The following is a 21,893-nucleotide window of genomic DNA, read 5'->3' as shown; positions in this document are numbered from 1 at the left end:
ACATTATATATGGAAAGTTCAGTTATAAAAATAATTAATTTATTTCTCCTTGAGGGAGTTCCTGGCCCACGACTCAACTATATGAAAATAAACCTACCTCTACAATTAGTTCATTTTTCTTTATTTTTATTTTTTGGCTGTTGTACACCCAAGATAGCTGCCTTTGGGTCAAAATGCATTACTGCAATTCTTAAGAATTCTAATATTCCTCTCTGTGTTGATGAAGTAAGGCTAAGGATCAAAAATGACTGATGTTACCTGTATCAAATTGTAAAAACAAAAAATGCATTGAGATTTTATATATATATATATATAAAATGTTAAATATGTGTGTGTATATATATATAGACATATATATACATACTACTCTCTGACTTTTATACAAGATTTCGTGATGAGCAGCTAACAAAGAGACTGAATATCCTAACAAGGTCATTTTTAAATGATGTAACAGCAATAAAATGGAAAGATTTTTCTTTGTTATAAGAGTATAGTAAAACCTAAATGAACAGAGTGCTAGAAAATTTCCCTACTTCAGCAACCTATTATCAGAGTAATTTGTATCTTCATTCATCTGCAAACCTAAATAAAGAAACAAACGATATTATATGTCAATTCAGGGGAATATTCTCTACATGTTTGAATATTCTCTACATGTGACCAAGAATTGTGTTTCATTACAAATTTGTAGGGACTGCATTAGCTCCACTATGAACAAATTGCCTATTACAATATTATATGTGCTAAATTTATACACAATTATGTGATTTATATCTTCAACTGTGTTTCTTTTTTTAATGTTGCTTCCTTGACTTTTAATTAGAGTCCTGGGAGGTAAGAGAGAGAAGAAGCAGAATTGCTTGTCCCAGTTAGTTTTCTATTATCTGTCATCATTAGGAAATTGATACGACTTTGCCATCCTCTTTTCTATCTAGATATACATGGGTATGTTAGAGTAGAAAATAACTACTTGAAACTTACAAAAGCAGATGAGAAGGGTTAGAATACTGTTCAAGATATTGGGGTTACTAAGATCTAATGAGAACAAAGGGTTAAGGTTGTAGGTACTTCAGGGGAGGTAAAAGTAAATAAATTGCTAGAAAAGGTCAATACAGCCTCAGATTACTGTTGCTGGGAACCAAGATGCTAAGACCCCTTGTGAATAGAGATATTAAAGAACAGGAAATCTTCCTGTATTCTCAGCACTCCAGGAATAAATCACTGTGCACAGTAAGCTAAGACTGAACTACATTAATCTGTTAATACTAAGATCAATTATTTTATTGCTCTTTAATATGCTAATAATCAGAAATCAGGGAAATTCTAGGGCTAATGATTGGCAGGAGAGAGAAGAAGTAGAGGTGTTGTGAGATTCACATATCAAAAAATCAATCACAAAAACTTAAAAATGGATTCAAGTTTTCAATGTCAGACTAAAGACAAGTTTATCAACTCTTCCTCCCATGACCTAATTACAGAAACAGGAATGACATTAAAGAAGGCAACCAATTAAAGAATGACATAAAAGTGACATAGTTTCCAACAGAAATAATGAACTATAGAAGGGATCATCAGTGGACATAACATTTAACAAAATCTCTGGAAGTCAGAAAGCTGAGGAAGGGATAGTGACTACTGAACCGAGTGAAGGAAGCCATAGCCTAGAATATCCTTGAAGGCCACTGTAGTCAAAGAGGCCTCTAATCTACCTCCAGGGTCCTATGGGTGCTATAGATTTAAAGAAGAGATCCCCAGCATAATGACTGGCTTTATTCTCACTCAATTTAAAGCAAAGTTGCCAGCCAGCAAGCTCATCTCACATACAGCACCTGGTCAGCCTTTCTATTGCCTTATTCTTATATATATAAACAAGCAACAAAGGATCATAGATATTTGAGGAAAGCCTGCAAGACAAGAGAGACTGGATGAAAAAAAATGCATTGGGAAAAACAGGAAAAATTTCAATAATGCAAAAGGAATTATATCCTTAAACTGGTGACCTCAGAGATTTTTATGAATATACTACATATGCAAATGAGACAAGCATATTGTAAAAAATAAAAAAATGAATTCCAATTCAAGATGGCAGATCACCACATGCATTGATCTCTTTGTCTTATTGGCTCCATGAAAACAATAGTAAAATAAAAAGGTATAAACCTACATAAGTAGAGTGAGAAACACTCTACACAAGTAGAGTGTGAGATCAGAGTAAGTTTCCTAAATCTAGAAGGAAACCCAGTGAACACTGGGAAATAATGAAGCAGAGTGGCAGGCTTTCAAGCTAGAGAAACTTGACTTAATATTACGAATGGGACCCTAATAAGGCCTATGGAAACATGAATTTTAATATATTATTACCGAAGTCCAGGAGGAAGGCCATGAGAGCCATACAAAGGCCACAAGTCTATGAAAGGCCGTCCAATGTGTTGGTAGGTCCTATAAAAGAAATTAATGGAGAGGTCCTTACAAAAGAAACAATAATTAGGGATTTACATTTGAATAATTTGACTTTGGAAAAGAGAAGAGACACTTTTTCCAAATATTAGCAAAAGAAAATAATGGAGGCTGGATAACAAGAGATGAGATCATGGACTGAGAATCAGATGGGCTCCAGGTAAGCAGGGGATGCAAGAGGAAAGGTAAAGGTTTTAAGCAGCTATTAGAGAAATATATGATGGAACCGATACAAGATGAGAAATCATTGCTCAGTAGCAGTGAGGTCTCAGTTGAAGCTGGAATGAGTCATAATCCAACAAAGATCACCAGTGATTTTCTCTATTCATGCTCAGATGGCATAGGTATTAACACTGCAGAGAATCAAGAGGCCTGGTGATGCTTGTGTAGATTTGCTGAAACGGTTGATCGTGGACAGACAAGAGAGGAGTCATGCAAATACTAAGAGAAAAGGTTAATGGTTGGGGGAATATAAAGGAGAAAGAAGCCTGCAAAAGCAATGAAAGCGAAGAACAGGCTTAGTGGAGGTAAGGCTCTTTGAGGTGAAAGACTTGGGGGCCATGATTACAACTGAAATACAGGGTCCTAACTCATAAAGTCAGTGTATTGCATGTGAATGAGAAGGTGCAAAGCATAGCTTTAAAGGTCACTAGATGGCATAGGGTACACATCTGGAGATCATCTTAGCATTTGTCTGGTAACTAAGCATGTTCTCTTTGTAGGTAATCGAAGTTTTTAAAAATTGTGTGTATGTATGTATCAAAATGCATCAAAACAATTAGGATAAAAATAGCTTATGTAAAAGTCCTTGGTAAGATGATAGCAACATAAACATTCCTAATAAGGCACGTTAGAGTAAACTGTAGTTATTTTTGTCCCTCAAAAGCAAATTTTCTAATAGTGGTGCACATGTGGCAGATCTGTTTCTAGGAAAGCAATACATTGTGTTGAAAAGAGACACGACATATGCCTCACTCATGACTACTAGTAAGAAAAAATAATTTCTGTATGACCAGTCAATGGTCAAAAGATATAAAAGGCTGGAAATAAGGTATTTGGATAAACAATCCAAGGATGATATGTTAATGCAGATACCTTTAATCTATCACGTGGGTTAAATACATTAAATGTATACTATTTTGGCTATCTCTTGCTACATAATAAGCCACTCCAAAATTTAGCAGCTTAAAGAACAATAATGATTTATTATTGTGCATAAGTCTATGGACGGATTGGGATCAGCTGTGCAGTTCCTCTAATTCGTGAAGAGTTGTTAGGGGCTGAAGACAACTGAGTACTCAAGTAGGTAGGACTGTCAAGAGCACTTGGTTAGCAGTCGGCTAGGAGTTCAGTTGGGGCTCTTGGCCAAGGTGCCTCTCTGTTCCTCCATGTGGTTTTCCATATATTTTGGCCTTCTCACAACACCATGGCTGGATTTGAATATTAAGAATTCTGGGTAGAGGCTGAAGATCTCTTAAGGTCCAAGTTTAAAAGTTACACCTGTCACATCTGCTGCTTTGTACTTGTCAAAGATAGTTTCGAATCTGGCCAGATTCAATTTACAGTGGTGATGTGTGGGAGTATCTTACTATATATATGTATGATCAAAGTAACATATGCATATATATTTTAAAAATAAAATACTAAGAAGGTCTTGTGTGAAAAGTAATGATTCCCTGACTGGCCTCCACTCTCTCTCCACTGCAAAGATGAACACTTACTTGTTTCTGTTTTCAGTTATTTTTATAGCTGTCTCAATCAGGGTCTGGGACTTGAATTTAGTATTTTATGTTTAAAACAATTTTTGTAGAGACAAGTTCTCACTATGTTGCCCAGGCTGATCTCAAACTCCTGAGCTCAAGCGATCCTCCCACCTCAGCCTCTGATACTTGAATTTACATTGCTGGTAAGTGAATAACTTAGTCTGTTACTGTTCCAATGATGCTCCTAGGTCAGTGAAAAATGATGCATTACTGACAGCACAGCAAGTAACATGTGCATCGTCTTGTTTGTGTTAGTTCCCTTTGTCCTCTCAAGTCCCATGGGATGACAAGGAGGGTCCGAACAAATGTCAGCCGCACATGCAGTGAATTGTTTGACAGGGCAGGATCATTGAGCTTAGGGAGTCCACTGTTTCATTATGAGCAGTAAACAAGCCTGCTATCTGACCTGTGGGAAATATTACTTCATTATTTAAGGCTGCTGCATTTCTAGCATACGCAGCAAGGTGTGTTTGAGTACAAAAGACCCCAGGAGGAGTGTCTCCCACATCTCTAAATCACGATTTGACTTTTTTCCCCTCTAAATGGCTAAATAGCAAATAGTTTAGGCTTTATGGGCCACATATAGTCTCTGTCACACGTTCTTCTGTTTTGACCACTCTTTAAAGATAAAGGAAAGCATTCTTAGATCACCAGGCATACAAAAACAGGTCATGAGTTGGATTTGGCCTGCAAGCCATTGTTTTCTGACCCTTGCTCTTAACACTACATATCTTAAAAATAATTTATTAATATTAGACCTTATCTATTGATTTTTATCTATGCTAGAGAAGAATATAATTCACTTCCACTTCACCTTTGTCCCTTTCTATATATTTAGTTTTTAGTTCTCTATTAATGAAATTTGTAACTGTAAATAATATACAACTATTAATAGCTCTATTTTCTGTTCTATTAATTGTGGGTAGTGCCTTTGGACTCCCCAGTTTGTAAAATGAGATTGTTGGTGTCTTTTCCCTTCCTGATATCTCTCCTTCCCTATCTCCAACTCTCAACTTATGCAATTACTTTTGCAACATCGGTGTTATTTTTATTTGTATTCAGTTCCCTAACCATAACTATTTTTTAATACTTTTATATCGAATAATTATAAACTTTTAAAATATAAACAATATTTGTACCGTGACTATTAAATATTGTTCATTTGACTGCCAAGAATCAAACTCTGATTAAGTTTCCTTTCTGACACAACTTTTTGTTTTCCCTGGGGATACTTCTTGCCTTACATATTTTCATTTTATTTTCTATCATTATTGCATTCTTCAATTCTTAAAACTTCTCAAGGATAGTATCATTTCTATGAAATCCCTATTTCCTGGATATCTTTCTTGGACACTTTCATATTCTAACTCCAATATGAAATGATTGCTCTCTTATGCACATTGAAAAACCAATTTTCTGGGATTTTAAAAATTAATCTCCTGCATTGGCTGATATTTCCTGGATCTTATGTCTTTTTCTTGTTTGATTTACCTCTTTATTTGGCTGGGGCACATTTTCAAGTAATATTATAAAAGAGGATACATGAGACATAGTTTTCAGTTCTTGGTTGTTTAGAAATATTCTTTATTCTGCAGTCACATTTGGTTGATAGTTTTTTAGGTATAGAATTCTAGATTGAAAATAATTTTCCTTCAAAATTCTGGAGGCATTCTTCCATGACTTTTAACATCTCATGTTACTGGTAAGTAGTCTAATTCCAGTTCCTTTGTAATTATTACCTAGAGCATGTATGGAGTGGGCTGAAATTGAGGCCAGCTGATCTATCTACCTTGGAAATTTCTGTAGTTGGCTAGGACTATGACATTTCAATAATAATAGAATGTAGAAACAAGAGATGGGACTAAAAGGTGGGTATGTGTCTCTAGTTTAAAAGGGCAAATACAGCCATATAATTTTTCCTCTTTCCATATCACTTGGATAGAAAAAAAAGTCTATCTTAACATGCTCATGTTGGTACATAGTTCTGCTTGAGTGGGGCTGCTTTTGGGGCAAAGTTGCGAGAAAAGAAAGGGAAGAAAACAATGAGGACTCCCCTACATTCACTGGATCACAGGACCCATCTCTGTCAGTTCTCCTGGCTAGAAAGACTGGTTTAAGGTACCTGAACTATTCTTCTATTGCTTTAGTGCAGTTCTGTGGCTCGGGTTCTATTGGGTTAGAGTCAGGAGGTAAAAAATGAAAAATAAAACCAGAAAAATCATGCCTGTTATGGTTCATTCTTCAGGTTTTGGCATACCTCTCCAATTCATCTTTTCAGAGTTCTCAGATTTTGATTTTTAAAATTTTGCCAGAATTTTTAGGTATAATCAGTAGAAAAAACAAGTAGGGGTGTGTGTGTGCTTACTCCATTGTGGCCAACTCTGGAAATATAAAGCAGGTTTTAAATATTTAAGTATCTTAAGGATAAAATGAAAAATCCAGGAAGTTATAAGAAATATGAGACAAGATAAAAGATATATGGTTATCTATGGAAAGATTAATACATTAAGTAATTGAATCAACAATGTCTTAGTTTCCATCTAGTGTAGGACTACGGCACTTTACTTTTGGAGTGATAGAACTCACATCAAAGAACATTAATAAGGAGATATAAGGCTTGGCATTATGATGAAGGTGGAGGCAGCAAAGGTGATAAGTGGTTTGAGAAAACTCATAAAATGTGTAGACTTCTGAAACTTAGACTACAAAGTGTTAAGGAGGAGAAATGCCTGGCAAAGACTGCTGTTTATATGTCTTTGTCTCTCTAATGGTGTTTAGTACAGTGCCTTACACATAGTAATGACATAAATGCCCAAACAAAGGTTCAACTGATAAGGACTGCCATGAAATTATTGAGCTGGTATGAAAAAGATCAAGAGTGAGTCCTGTCGTAATTGTTTTAATCAGATGATGAGCATTTTGTAGGGTATCTAGACTGGAATAGATGGAGATGAGGTGGATCTATCTTGTTGAGGACATTAACTTTGAGAAAGAAGACCAGTATGGTGGTTCATGCCTGTAATCCTAGCACTTTGGGAAAGCCAAGGCAGGAGGATTACTTGAGCCCAGGAGTTTGAGACGGGTCAGGGCAACATGGCAAGACTCCATCTCTACAAAAAAAAAAAAAATTAGCTGGGCATAGTGGTGAACACCTGTGATTCCAGCCATGCAGAGATGGGAAGATCACTTGAGCCCAGGTCGAGGTTGTAGAGCTGTTTCCATGCCACTGCACTTCAGTCTGGGCAACAGAGTGAGACCCTGTCTCAACAACAACAACAACAACAACAACAACAAAAAAGAAATAAAGAAAAAAAAATGAGAAAGTGACTACCAAGTATTTTGTCAAAAAATGTAATGCTACCAGCAGCTTGTGATATTTGTGACATTAGGCTCTAGTTTCAGCATTATTTGGGGAAAAAAAGACAGAAAACCCTCAGATATATATTTTTTCATTTACTATGAGTCATGAAGCTTAATCATAAATAGCATAATCTTTTCATGAAATTTCTACCATCATTTATCAAAGTTTGCTCATTCTTTCATTATATTTAATAACAATATAAAAAAGACTTAATGGATTCTTTAAGTAGCTTAGCTTTTGGTACTGAAGTATCATTTTCAAAATTAATATATACAAGGACTTTTAAGCATAGGAAATCCATTTGAACTATCAAACTCTCACAAAAGTTTACATTATATGTTTATTAAATCTAGGCTATATGTAAAAACTTGTCGAGGAGATTTCTTAACAGGACTCCAAAAAGCACTAATCCTAAGAAAATCTGTTAAGCTGCACTACAATAAGTTTAAGAACTTTTGTCTGTCAAAAGATACATTTAAGAGAAACAAAGCAAGTGGGGTGGCCAACCATCCCAGTTTGCCCAGGACTAAGGGCTTTCTTGCAACATAAATTTTTAGTGCTAAAACTGGAAGAGTCCTAGACAAATCAGGATGGTCACTCTAAAGCGACAAAGGAGTGACAATATTTGCAAAATGTCTGTGACACAGGGTCTGACAACTGGAACCACCTGCATCTACAGAGCTTAGTTCTCAGGACTGGAAACAGACCACTTACAATTTGTTCTGGAAAGTTTTGCCAAAAAGATAAGACTGAAAACAATAAATAACTTCACTACTTGCTTCAGGAAATTCATGAAAACTAATTTGTCCAAAGAGTAGATTGTTCATCTAGAAAAACTGCCTCCTTCTCAGTACAATAGTTTGCTTACTTAGTGGAAAATCTCATACAACAACTGTTTGTTTATGAAGACTCACTTTATGACCCTTGCTTTGTGGTCCCTCAATCCTATACTAATTTATTATGAATTTTTCTCAGGCCCAATCAGATGTCTGTATTGAAAGATTCATAAATCATTTGATTTTAGATTTTAAAAAATTCCATGGATATCCACTCTTGTCTTCCCTTTTCTGAGACTGAAGAGTGTCAAACTGATGCTGTTCATCACAACAGTAGGTTAAGAAATTTGGTTTTGCTTGATCATTAGGTTAATTTAATAGTCTTTGAGGGGAGTTGGCGGTTGGCACGTCTCTTGTAGACTTGTAGAATATAATGAATTCTTAAACATATAAGAAAACGACAAGATCACCCAATATAAAAATTGGCAAAAGACTTGAACAAGTAGTTTACAGAAGAAAATACACACATAGCTAACAAACATAAAGAGGGCTCAACTTCATTAAACATCAAGAAAATGCACATTAATATTGTCCAGCGGAATGACTCAAATTACAAAGTGCTGGGGAAGAACATTATACATTGTTGATAGGAGTGTAAATTGGTGCTGTTACTTTGGAAAATAGTTTGGTATTATCAGTAAAAACAAACATTTGTATATTTTATGAATCAGAATTTCCATTCCTAGGCATAACACCCCCAAATATACGACGAATATGTACACCAAAAGACATGCACAAGAATACTAACAGTAGTATCATTTGTTAGAACCCCAAATATTCATCAACAGTAGAACAGAGAAAGTATTGTATGTTCATACAATAGTACATAGCAATTAAATTGAATAAACTACAGATTTTGCAACAATATGGATTAATTACACAAACATAATATTGAGATAAAGAAATTGGTCACAAAAGAGTACCTATTGTGTGAGTCCATTAATATAGAATTCAAAATATTCCAAACTAATCTCTGGTATTAGAAATCAGGATAATGGTTACCTTTGGGGGGTGGTTACAACAGGAAGAGATCTGGACAGGCTTCTGGGATACTACTAATGCTTTATTTCTGGAACTAGATGATGATTACACAGGTGTGCTCATTTAGTGATGACTGAACTGTGCAGTTATTAGCCACTTATTGGTATGTATGTGTTCCAGTTATCTATTGCTTTGCAACAAATCATCTCCATTGCAGTGATGTGAATCAAGAGCAATCATTTATCATTTTTATGAATCGGCTGGGTTCATAAAATTTGGGCTGGGTTTAGGAGGGACAGTTTGTCTCTGTTCCTTGCTTTCATCAGCTGGAGTGGTTTGAAGACCAAGAAGACTTGAAGGCTGAGGGCTGGAATCATCCGAGGACTCCTTGCTCACATATCTCGCTGTTAATGCTGACTATTGGCTGGGGCCTCATCTGAGGCTTTTGGCTAGAATACCTATAAGGGGCTTTTCCATATGGCTGCTTGGCTTTCTCATAGCATGGTGGCTGGGTGTCAAGAGCGAGCCTACTAATAGAACAAGGTATTTTTATGCTCCAGTGACTCAGCGTTGCTTCCACCATACTCCAATGGTTAAGGCAAGTCTATTCAGGTTCAAAGGAGGGGCATAGACCTCACTGCTCAATGGCAGGAAGGTCAATATCACCTGTAAGAAGATTATGTGAGATGGTATATATTACTGTGGACTTCTTTGAAAAATACAATTTGCAGAAGTGTGTTAGGGTTTTTAAAAAAGTATGCTGAAGACATTGCAAGTTAAAAAATATAAAACAGCAACCCCTGGCGGTTATTTTAAAGCACAAGGAGTCCACGTGATAAGCAATGCATCAAAGGGAGAAAGTGGCAATCTGGAGATGTCAACTCCCACAAATTAACTTATTTATTTATTTGTTAATAACTCACTAAACATTCAGTGTTTGCCAAGTTCTAGGGGATATAGAAATGGGTAAATCAAGGGTCTTGCTCTTAAGAAACTCACCTAATATGGCAAATAGCTCCATCATAATTTTAGTACCATTGTTTAACTTTGGGAGCATGCCTTGTGCTAGCACAGTAAGTAATTGTTAGAAGAGATGGCCTCTGATCAGAGACCCTTACAATATTTGCTATCACAATGTTGTCCTGGGTGTTGCCTACAAGGTCAATGTGTATAGTCTGCTTGAATCTGGTATGCAGATCTGCCAATCACTTGCACCTGGCAAGCCCCATTATTGCTATTCACTTTATCATTGATTTAAATAACCGTGGTGCTTAACTTCTCAAGGATACCACTCTGGAGGGTATACAGATTTAGCTAGAATTAAAGTAAACTGGGGCAGTGTATTTGGTTACAGAATATAGCAATGTGTCCTACTAAGGGCAGCATCTCTGTCAGGGGAAAGCTATATTTAACTCACTCTTTTTTAATTGCTTTGATGTAGTTCTGTGAATATTAAAATTTAATCTCATTGGAAATGTCCCCTTTTTATAGATCCCAGGCCTTTCTCAGATTTTTAAAAAAATGCATTTACCTCATTTTAGCAAAGAATAAAGACTCCATCATGCAAAAGAATATTAACAGAAAATATATTATTTTAAAATGATGCATGTTTCAACATCAAAGACATAAAATAGGTAAGTAAATAAATTTTAATAAGGTTAGCATATTTACACATTTATTTCCTCTTTTATAAACCCAGAAGAGAATGAGACACAAAGTATAATTGTGTAAACTTGGAACATTAGCTAGTAGGATGCCACAAATAAAGTGGGTCATGAAGATTTTCAGGAAATACAGAAAGTATTTATATTTGTGACATATAGACAATATGGATGTGATGACTCATTTGTAAAAATTTCTTATTTGCAGAGTGCAGAAGCATCTTCAGTTGGAGAGCCATTGCCTCTTGCTGTGAAATATTTGGGAATCTTCAGAAACCATGCAGAATAACCTGCTAAAGGTAACAATCATACAGAATTAGATACTGATGCTTGCTTGGGAAGGTATATGGTGGTTTCTCCCACCAAAGTAAAAATGTCTTCTTATATGGAAAACTGCAGTGACTCTCCACCCCTCTGCCCTGATCCTTTCCATTATTAGACTATGTCTTGCTGTACTGAATTGAATCCTCCTTTTATCAATTATTTCCCTTTAGATTGATAAGTGAAAATCCATCTTAAGATGGATTACGGTACTGCTTTCCGAATGTTGACGATAACTCTCATGTCCACTTATCCAGAGGAAAACATTCACGTATTTCTATATTCTTCAGAGCCTTCTATGGCTTTTTCATAGTATCAACATAGGTAAACTCATTAGTCTGTTGTGAAACAAACAAAAGGTTCCTACTCTAGGTAATGGGCTAGGTACTTGCAAACACATATTTTCATTTTATTTTTATAGTAATCTGAGGAAGATGTGATCAATCAGTAGTCTGAATGGCAAGGTTAAGTAATTTGCTCCAAACAGACTAGTGAGTGGCTGAGCTGGTATTCCCAAGCAGAGCCTTTGACTTCATCTTCAGGTGTCTCCACTTCTCCATTGCTACCATAGGAATGAATGACCACGATGAGATACTAATTAAAGGATTGGCATTTAGAGCAGCAGTGCTCAGACTTGAGTGGGTGGCAGAGTCACCTGAGGGGGCATGTTGAAACAGATTTCTGCATCCTACTCCATAGTTTCAGATACAGCACATCTGGGATGAGGCCCAAGAATGTGCGTTTCTACACATCTCCACACGGTGCTAATATGTCTGGAGATCACATTTCAAGAATCACTGATTTAGAGTTCCTCAGCATTTATCTGCAGGACGCTGTAATCAGATCAATACCCTTGATTGATAGGAAAACAAGAGAAAGCACTGCCTTTCCCAGGAAGCCTACTCTCGTGTAGTAAGGCCTCTTCTGTCCCCTACACCATCCTCCAACTTCCCTGTCTTCACACTCTCACAAGACATCACCCTTTTAATTCCATAATCAACTGAGCCTATCTCTGTCATTGCATTTGTCACAATGTTTGCAAAATATATATTTTCCTCCCTTTTCCCCAACAAGATTGTGGGGCTCTTAAGGTCAGAGTTTACTTGATTTCTCTCTGTACCCCTGACATCTAGCACAGAGTTTGACATTCAGCAGAAACTCAATTTTAAAATGAACGAGGGGAAAAATATGGCATGGTAATTACATTTCTAGGAACCAGAAAGCTATGAAAATAACTGGTATGTCTTTGACAACATAAGAATTCAAAAAACATTTGAAAGGTGTGTGCCAAAATGAAAGAGATAAAACTCATAAAGAAAATGCAAATGTTCAAATTCAGATTCAAAAGTCACTTGATTAAATACAGAATCGAGACAAACAGTCTTTGTTGAGGTTGATGTGAAAAATTCTTAGGGGGTTTTAGTTCAAAATGAATGAATAGTATGAAGTGACTGCTAGAACAATTAGTACAACTATGAGCTTTATATAGAGAGGTAGAGTATTTAGATTTAACACAGTCACGGTATTTGCTACGTTTTTAGTTTAAAGGCAATATCAGTGTTTGAAAGAAAAGAGCCTAGCAGGAGGCTGGGTTCATGTTCCCAATACCTCCTTATTATACCAAAACCAGATTTAACTGTAAAAGCACATAGTCTTTCATCTGGCCCTATTGTAATTTTACTTCATTGATTTTTTTCTTTTTTAATTTAAGAGCAGCAAACTTTTTCCCGTAGGTTCTCTTGTCTTTTTCCAGCTTGGAGGAAGCTGTAGCCAATTTCTTCTTATAGCATTTACCATTGAAAATTGACTTCCATTGTTCATGCCTCTTTCACCAACTCCTAATATTTTGAAAAGGGTCTCTTTTGAACTTAAAATTTCATAAGTTTAGTCTGAGTTCAGGTAAGGAGATTACTGAAGGAAAAAAATGGCTTAAATGAAAACCATTTATTTTTTCCTAGCTATCTACATAGACTAGCTAACTAATTTCCAATCTGAAAAAAAAAAAAAAGTCCTGATAACTCTTTTAGGAAATATTGAATTTAAAAATAAGTGACATTTAAAACTGAAAAAACAAAATTCTTAGTTTCAGCAAAAGTAAAAACCAGAAATGGGAAAAAAAAAAATGTAGCTGGTCAGCTGCTCCCATTCTGAGTTTGAATTAGGCATAAAACATATCATTAAAAAATGTTCGAGAGACATTGGTGCTTTTGTTTCCTTTATGGCACTCTATTTGTATTTTCCCCAGACTTCTCTGGCCACCCATTCTCTATTTTCTTTGCTGGACAGGACATTTACTTACGGGTCCCAAATTGTCCTCCTTGTAGTTATTCCCAGTCTCAGTTCTTGACTCCTAACTCTTCGCTTTCTATATTCTCCTTCAGAAAAAGTACCTTTTCCCATTGTACTTTTTAAATAGCTTTAACTCTCACCATCATATAGCTAATTTTAATGCATAACATCCAATTCTATTTATAACCTTAGATTCAGTTCCATATTTTTAGTTGTCTACTTCATTTCATGTGAGCCTTTAATTATCTCAAACTTATTGTTCTTTCCATTGGGATACATTGCCTTTCTGTTCCAGTCAGATCTCTCTCCTAAATTTTTTAGCCTTATCAAAGCACCATCATTCTCTAGGTTAATTAAATTTAAACTTTTATATCAACTTTGAAATATTTTCTTTTTCACCCTTTGTGTGTAGCTAGTCATCAACTTCTTTTATTGTTTCTTCCAAAAAATGTTTTTCTTTCCCATGCCCATTGCTATAGTCAAAGTTCAGGCTCTCCTTGTGGGATATCTCAGTCACTCACTCACTGTTCCCGCTCAGTGCAACTGCTCCAGCCCCAAAACCAGAAACTTGCAGTGCTCCCTAGCATGTGCCTTACCACATCCTGCCCCCAACTGGAGCATGGCTGAGCAATTTATTTAAGCCAGGAATTTGGAGTTGGAGTCTCAAATGACAATTAGATGAACAAAGGCCATGTTGGATGGGAATAACTGCTTTCTGTCTATATGTATACTATATAGGTGACGGGCAGAGCTAAAGGGTACTAAGAGAAGCAACAATGTTTTGCTACCTAGCAGACAGGGGCTGGGCCAAGAGGCAGGTGACTTCCTGAGATATTGAAGGAGGAGCCTCACTTGCTGGCTTACTGGTCAAGCCTCCAGGTGGCTTGACCTACTTTCTTTCTTGTCCTGACATGCTTGTGAGTTTGCAGCCTGAATTCTTGTACTGTCTCCCTTTACTTAAGCTAACTGGATTGAGATTTTATTTCTTGCAAATAAACATGTCCTTACCCCAATACCACTTTCCAGTCAATCACACATGGATTGTAGTCATAGCTTTTTTAGTTCACCTCATTAACACTAAGATGTAGGGATTTAAATCATTATTACATTCACCTGCTAGATAAATATTGCTAAGTAAATTATCAGACTCCTGTTAAAAAGTCTAACCCTCTAGAAGTGCACCTCTAACAGCTACTAAAAATCAAGTGCCTCTTCCTGGCTTTTATTAATTAGAAAATATCGATTCAGCTTTACATATTTAATAAAATTTCTCTGTTCTATCAATATAAACCCTCCACTCAGTCAGGCTGGTTTATCCCAGAAATGCCGTGTTCATTCCTCGCTCCATGACTTGATAATGTGACCTGCATTTGAAATGCTGCTTCATTATCTCCTCCAACTGTCCAAGTCCTACCAGTTATTTCTACACCTTTGACCTGATATGACTCCATGCTTCAGCAAACATACACCTGGCAAATTATCCTTTAAAACTTAGTTCAGTTCAGGCGTGGTGGCTCATGCCTGTAATCCTGGCATTTTGGGAGGCCAAGGCTGCTGGATCACGAGGTCAGGAGTTAGAGACCAGCCTGGCCAACATGGTGAAACCCTGTCTCTACTAAAAATACAAAAATTAGCGGGGCGTGGTGGTGGGCACCTGTAGTCTCACATACTTGTGGGACTGAGGCAGGAGAATTGCTTGAAACCCAAAGGCGGAGGTTGCCTTTGAGATCGATTGCCTTTGAGATTGCACCACTGCTCTCCAGCCTGGGTGACAGAGAGAGACTCTGCCTCAAAAGAAAACAAAACCAAACAAAAAAACCGGAAAACAAAAACAAAAAAATTTAGTTCAGGCATCTGATTTAGAAAGCTTTCTGTGATCCCTGTACTTCAACAACGCTCCCCTATCTCTATAATTGCCCTAATACTGTATTAGCATCACTTTTTATATGTTTATGTTTCCCAGAATAACTGTGTGTATCATTAAGTCAGGGTATAATTAAACTTTATGTCCTCTGAAATTAACGGAGTGCTTGGTAGAGAGTCAGTTCTTAGTGAATGAATGCCAAATGAGTGAATGAATTAATTAACAAATGTCTACCTGTTAAGACTCAAGTTAAGTCCAACCTCCCTAATGAAGCCTTCTCCGATTATTCTTAGTATTTACTGATGTTCTTTTCTTTCACACATAGATTTTGCTACACAATTTAGTATTCAATTACATATATTTTCATGCTTTTAAAATTTTGTTTTATCTTCTAATCTTCTTTTTCTTAACCCGATTAAAATTTCTTGAATGTTAGGACACATGCCATTGTCTTATTCTGTGTTATTTTCTACACTGTTTAGTAGGGAAAATATGCTATTGTTCACATTTGTTGAGTGTAATTGCTTAAGAGCTATATCTCTGAAAGAATTAGAGTTGGTGTCTTATGTAATTTGTCTAGAATTACTTCTGCAAATATATTTATACTTCATCTCAAATAAAAGATGCAGCATCCAAAAACATTGTTCCTCATTGGCACAACACAGTAATGTCACCTCCTCTCTGTATCTGATCTTTCTTTTTTCTCATTTGGCAGTGATTTTATAGTAATAAGTCCCATATCAACAAATGCCAGTCTGGGGGACCAACATGTTCCTTTGCTTTATATCTCATAGTTAAGCCTCTGATTTGATTGAAACACTGTAGAAATATAGGAGAGAATTGATTTGATTCATCCTGATTTAGAAAGTGTTCACATTTGCCAAAATCCACCTTCTTTGTCAGATGCTCATTTTGAAACCTGAGAAATTTGGCTAGAAATGAGTACTAATTTGAGAATGGTGCCAAAAGGTAGGAACTAATTAAAAAATGAAAAGAAAATATAAAAACTCAAAACCAAACAGAGCTCCTTTAATCAATGTTCTTCAAATGGTAATTTTTTGCCATTAGTAGAAGGTCATGAAAAATGAGGAGTTATTTTAAAAAAAAACAATAAAAACTGGTGTGATTTCTACTAAGTCAAGATTAAGTATGTTAATCCGTTTCTTTGAAAAAATAAAAGATTGACTTCATAATTTTAAATCAGAAATATATTAAAAGTCAAGAAAAACATCCCTTGTATAATTACCTACTGTAATTGCATCTCATTTTTAATAAAAAATTTAGTTAAAAACTATCCATATGGGAAAGACTAATTCATCCTAATTCATGTGAGATATTGTTGGCATTAGAGTGAGACTAGAGAAAAGTTCAGACCATTTTAATAATCTTCTTTGCCCTACCCAGTATTAATAAATTTAAAGGCAACTGGACACTTTGAAATAATCTTCCTCTGGTCTTTCTAAATGAAAAACTGTCAAGGCATCACCATTTGGGTTGCTGTTGCAGTGATACCGTAACTGTAGCAACCGTATGCTGATGAACCAGCTTCTATCAGGAATGCGTTTTACAAATTCCCATGAGACTTCAGCAGCTTGGTAAGCCAAAGGGGAACATATTTCAAATTAATTGTTCCCATTTTATGTGATAAAAAAAATTAGCCAGGCTCCTCTGTGACAAATCTGCTTTATTGTGTCAGTAATGGAACCACACATTTAATTGACAAGTGACAATTTCTTGCTGTTCTATTTCCTTTGTTATTTATTATATTATGAGTGGGTATCTGTGGTGCTGAGAATGCCTATGGTGGTAGGAAGGCAGTGTAAATATGGTCAGTTCTGTTAATGTACCAAACAGGAGTCCCTTACCTTACCCTATAATATTGTTTTCCACTGTTTGTTTATACCTTGAATTTAGTAAACTGAATTATATTTTTCATCCACAAGGGAGTTTGCTTTTGAAGGAAATCATGTCATGACCTTTTCTAAAGCAAAAGGTCCCTTTGTGTTATAATACAAACAATTGGTCAAGAGAAAAGGAGAACTGAGATTCAGTAGGGTTATACTTAACGAGATCTAGGAAATCTAGCTAGAGTTCCATGACCCTTTAGCTTCATCAACTAGGGAAAGCATAATTTGAATTCGAATCTCTAAGAGTTTTGCTTTTAATCTTTGTGGAAGAGACGTTAACTTTAAAAGCTGATATTTTTAGCATAATCTATTATACCATATTTTAAAGAAATAGCTTTACTTATTGTTTGAGTTTGGGTTGTTAAAACATAAATATAATAGATTGGGTGGCTTAAACACCACATTTATTTCTCACCATTTTGGAGGCTGAAAGGACCTCCAAAGGTCAAGGTGCCAGCAAATCTAGTGTCTGTTAAGGGCTGGAGTCCTAGTGCCCAGACCGCTGTCTTCTCATTGTATCCTCACATGATGGAGAGAAATGAGAGAAACAGAGCGTTCTCTCCAGTCTCTTCATATAAAATAGCTAATCCATTCTGAGAGCTCCACCCTCATGACCTAATTACTTCCCAAAGGCCTCACCTCCAAATACCAACATATTGAGTTTCAATATATGAATTTTAGGGGGACACAAACATTCAGTTCATGAGACATGTAAGAGACTATGTAATAAAAATAAAAAGTAAGTTTTTGCATAGAATGTAATAGAAAGAATGTTGCTCCCTCACTAACAATGAGGAAAATACAGATAAACCACAGATATGATTTTGTTTTAATCTGTCAGTGGGCTGAGGTCGTAGATAAATCAAGTCACCTAAAATCCAAGGAGGGCAGATCCCCTACCCCCCGACTTCCTATAAGGAGAGATGGAACACATGTACTACCTCCACTATGGGAGTTATGGTAGGAGGAAAGGGCCACCCCACAAGAGGGAAGAAAGAATTAGCTAAAATTGTATGAATTGTCAAAGGTTGAGATTCAGCTAGTGTGACAGTATAGACTTCCTGGGATCCTCAGACCCAAGGGGCGTTTGCAGCACCCTCACAGACTCTATACCATTTCCACTGAGTGTTCATGAAAAAAAATTAGGGGTTGAACATGAGGAAAGGTCTGCCACACTCAGGACAAAGAACCAGCGCTGCGGGAGAAAGATAGAGACAAAAGAACTCCCTTACTCCTGGGCAGGAAAGAGGGCTGAACCAAACTGATACCATTAGAGGTCTCCTGCTTCTATGAGAGGGACCGAAACCATATGCTCTCACAAAGCACCACCACAGACACAGGCAGAGTTTGACTGCTATGGGGAAGAGGGAAAGGAATATGAGAAAACCACACCTGAGGGCTCAGGCTCACAGGGCTTTCTTAGGAGTGATGCTCAACCAGGACAACAGGGCCCTCTCTCTGGTAGCCTAGCAAGCAGTGACAGCCTACTGCAACCTACCCCTGAAGGAAGGGCAAGAAGCTGGGGAGAGGCCTCTCCCTCTCACCCCTGTGGCAAAGGTATGAAGCAATGATTGTAAGATGAGGATGAATCACAAACACTGAGAAAAAGCTCATAGCAATCTCACCTCCCAGCCTAAACCCAGGGCATTCTTAGAACAATTTGATGCCTTATAGAGCCCTGAAGGTATTCATACCAACAAGGAAATCTAAACTCAACTAAATAACTAAATTCTAACTAGGTTGATACAATCCCTCTTACTAAGTGCCTGAAAAGATCTGTGCCCATTTATAGGCACATATACTATTTACCTCAGTCTTTTCTAAACAATACCATAGATTGGTCTAAAATATGTGTAATTACAATCCAAGATGAGTGAGAGTGAAGACAAAACAGAAGAAATATTTAAAGAAATAATAGTGTAGATTTTTTCCAAAATAAAGACATTAAGCCACATATCCAAGAGATACCAAGAATCACAAATAAGAATTAAAATACACACACACAAACACACATATGCACACGCATAAACTAGACACATCATATTCAAACTGCTGAAAACCGAAGATAAAATGAAAATCTTGAAGGCAACCAGAGGGGGTTAAACACATTGCATATGGAAGAAAAAAAATGATAAAAATGACTGTATACATCTCATCCAAAACTATGCAAGCTAGAAGAAAATTGAACAACATCTTTATAGTTTTGAAGGAAAAAACAAACCCTCTGTCAATCCTTAATTCTATGGCAATAATTTCTTTCAGATGCAAATGTGAACTAAAGCATTTTTAAGACAATCTAAAGTTTAGAGAAGTGATTTACATCAGATTTATGCTAGAAGAAATATTAAAGAATGTCTTTCAGGCAGATGTGAATCAGAAGCATGTATTTACAAAAGGAAATGAAGAGTTCCAGATATTGTAAAAGGTTAAGGTAAATATTTAAAATTTTTCTTATTTTTATTTACTGAAAAAGATAAGCGATTATCTAAAGAAAAATTGTAAAATATTGTGGTATTTATAACCTGTAAAAGTAAAATGTATGAAAACAATAACCCAAAGATGGGAGAAAGGTTTGCAAGCACACTGCTATAAGGTTTGCACACTCTACTTGAAGAAATAGATGTATAAATAAGTCAATAGTGAAGATAAAGGAATCATTTAAAAAGTACCCAATCCAATGGTAGGCAGACAAAGAGGAGAAAGACGACAAAGAACAGATGAGAAAATAGAAAACAAAATCTAGCAAGATGATAGCTAGGGAAACCACAAAGCAATTAGAAATAGATGCATAAAGAAGTCAATAGTGAAGATAAAGGAATCATTTAAAAAGTATCCAATCCAATAGTAGGCAGACAAAGAGGAGAAAGAGGACAAAGAACAGATGAAAAAATAGAAAACAAAATCTAGCAAGATGGTAGTTTTAAATCTAACTATGTCAATGATTATATTACATAATCATAAGCACTCAAATCAAGACAAGAGTTTGCCAAAGTTGAGGAAGGCAGCAGGCAGGATTTACTTCAACAAATTAATTTCAAATATAAAGACATAGCTAGGCTAAAAGTAATATGATTAAGAAAGATATACAATAAAAATGAATCAAAACCATGCAGGAGAGACTGTGTTAATATTAAATAAATTAGATTTCAGAAAAAGGAATATCTCCACAGAAGAAAGGGACAGTGCATAATCATAAAATGATTAATTTACCAAAAATGCCTAAAATCTTAAATGTATATATGGTTACCAGAGAACTTTAAAATACATGAAGCAAAAACTGATAGACTGAAGGAGAAATAAACAAAAGCACAATTATTATTGAAGATTTTAACACTCTTCTTTCAATAGTTGATTGAGCAAATAGACAAAATATCAATAATGACAAGGAAGATCTGAACAACCAATTTTACCAAATTGGCATTTATAGAACATTTAATCCAACAACAGAATGCACATCCTTTTCAAGTAAAAACAGAATATTCAACAGGACAGACCATATCCTGAACCGTGAAGAAACGTCAACAAGTTTAACACAATTAAAACATACAAAGCATGTTCTCTATCCATATTAAAATTAAATTACATACAAAGCATGTTCTCTATCCATATTAAAATTAAATTAAAAATCAATGAGAAATATACCTGGAAAATTCCCAAATATTTGGAAATTAAACAACATACTTCTAAATAAGTCTTTGGTCAAAGTTGAAGTCATGAGGAAAATTGGAAAGTATTTTAAATTGAATGAGAATGAATACGTATATTTATTTGACTTGAGCATACCAGAATTTGAGAGAGACATTATAAGTGTTGCTTCAAGAGAAATTAATAGCTTTAAATGTTTATGCTTGCATTACATAAAGAAAAGTCTCAAATCAATGATTTAAGTTTCCTCATTAAGAAGTAGAAAAATAAGAGCAAATTAACTCCCCAAAAGCAGAAGTAATTTGTTACAGAAATTAATAAAACTGAAGAATGTAAAAGAAAAGCAATAAAGTCACTGAAATCAAAAGCTAGTGCTTTGAGAAAATTAATAAAATTGATCAATCTTTACACTAGAATTTTTTAACCCTGACACAACTGAAATTTCGGGCTAGGTAATATTTTCTTTTTTAAGGGCTGCCCTATATAGGATATTTGACAGCATCTCTGGCATCTACCCACTACATGCCTGTAGCATCCCACCAAACTACTTGTGGGATGATTAAAGACATTGCAATTAAACTACAAACTATATCAACCATAAAGAGAGGACACAAAAATTCTCAATAAAGTAGTAGCCAACTGAAATCAGCAGTATAGTAAACAGATATACATCATGAAAAACATTGACATTATCAAATGTTCTTTGGAAGGCAGTATTGCCCCCAGTTTAGAACCACTTCTCTAGACAGATTGATAAAAAGGAAAAAAAAGGAAAAAAAGGCATACTTAAATGACCAATGTCAGAAAT

General features: G+C 35.7%; 1 long non-coding RNA gene across 3 annotated transcripts in view; it reads right to left on the bottom strand.

The window, feature by feature from the left end:
- Window positions 1-103: 103 nt before the first annotated feature.
- The window catches only part of LOC105497280 (uncharacterized), a 326,269-nt gene continuing 304,479 nt past the window's right edge, over window positions 104-21,893 (bottom strand). For 2 of the 3 annotated variants that reach the window (XR_003021600.2, XR_011606904.1), the window contains one exon: window positions 11,065-11,352. This is a non-coding gene — a long non-coding RNA (uncharacterized lncRNA). Of the gene's footprint in view, window positions 259-11,064; window positions 11,353-21,893 lie in introns of those variants that run through there. The other variant, XR_003021605.2, reaches the window with a different exon arrangement.

This window comes from Macaca nemestrina, chromosome 8 (genome assembly GCF_043159975.1).
Source record: "Macaca nemestrina isolate mMacNem1 chromosome 8, mMacNem.hap1, whole genome shotgun sequence".
NCBI classification, from domain to species: domain Eukaryota; kingdom Metazoa; phylum Chordata; class Mammalia; order Primates; family Cercopithecidae; genus Macaca; species Macaca nemestrina.
This window is presented reverse-complemented; position numbering and strand designations above follow the sequence as displayed.